The sequence below is a fragment of the Elephantulus edwardii genome, unplaced genomic scaffold (genome assembly GCF_000299155.1).
Source record: "Elephantulus edwardii isolate Elephantulus edwardi_28Jun2011 unplaced genomic scaffold, EleEdw1.0 scaffold00048, whole genome shotgun sequence".
NCBI classification, from domain to species: Eukaryota; Metazoa; Chordata; class Mammalia; order Macroscelidea; family Macroscelididae; genus Elephantulus; species Elephantulus edwardii.
The window spans coordinates 5,659,277-5,659,533 of NW_006399798.1; positions in this window are offsets into that span (position 1 = coordinate 5,659,277).

Here is a 257-nt window from a genome sequence, read left to right on the forward strand (position 1 = left end):
AGAAATGCATTCTCTTACAGCTCTGTCTCTTTCTGCAAGAAAGTCCTTGCTTCCTTCAGCATCTGGAATCTCGGTTTTCCCTGGAGGCTCCCCTATGTCTGCCCTGTTTCCTCGGTGCAGAACGAGAGCCAGGTCCGCTAAACTGGAATGCAAGGTCCGGAGGCCTTTGTGGGACACAGGAGGATAGTTTTTTTGAAAGCTACGATCTCCCAGCAGCCCCTCGCCGCGAACCTGTTCGGATTACCTGGCCAAGGGAA